The 421-nt window shown below is 42.8% G+C and overlaps 1 protein-coding gene across 1 annotated transcript in view; it reads left to right on the top strand.

Moving 5' to 3' along the window:
• The window catches only part of LOC112906254 (brachyurin-like), a 13,110-nt gene that overhangs the window by 11,127 nt on the left and 1,562 nt on the right, over positions 1–421 (top strand). The gene's annotated exons all lie outside the window — the stretch shown is intronic.

Genomic DNA, 421 nt, shown 5'->3' with positions numbered 1-421 from the left:
TTCGGGAAGGCCGGTTGAAGCTGATAAAGACGCGATAAAGGCATTAGTTGATGTGAACCGGCGAATAACAACACGTGAGATCGGATTGAGGTTAAATTTATCACATTCAACAGTTTATGACCACTTGAAAAGCCTGGGATTATCCTCGAAGCTTGATGTATGGGTTCCCCATATTCTCACAGAGAGAAATCTGTGTCGCCGCATTGACGTCTACGATTAGCTTCTCAAACGTCACGAAAATGATCCGTTTTTGAAGCGCATCATCACTCGGGACGAAAAATGGGTTGTACAGAACAACGTCAAACGCAAGAGGTCATGGAGCAAAAAAGATGAACCGGCTCAAACCATTTCCAAAGCCGATATTCACCAAAAAAAGGTGATGCTGTCTGTTTGGTGGGATTTTAAAGGAATCGTTTTTTTT

Source organism: Agrilus planipennis, unplaced genomic scaffold, assembly GCF_000699045.2.
Source record: "Agrilus planipennis isolate EAB-ADULT unplaced genomic scaffold, Apla_2.0 scaffold239, whole genome shotgun sequence".
NCBI classification, from domain to species: domain Eukaryota; kingdom Metazoa; phylum Arthropoda; class Insecta; order Coleoptera; family Buprestidae; genus Agrilus; species Agrilus planipennis.
The sequence above is the reverse complement of the archived record's forward strand: the minus strand, read 5'-3'. Positions and strand labels throughout refer to the sequence as shown.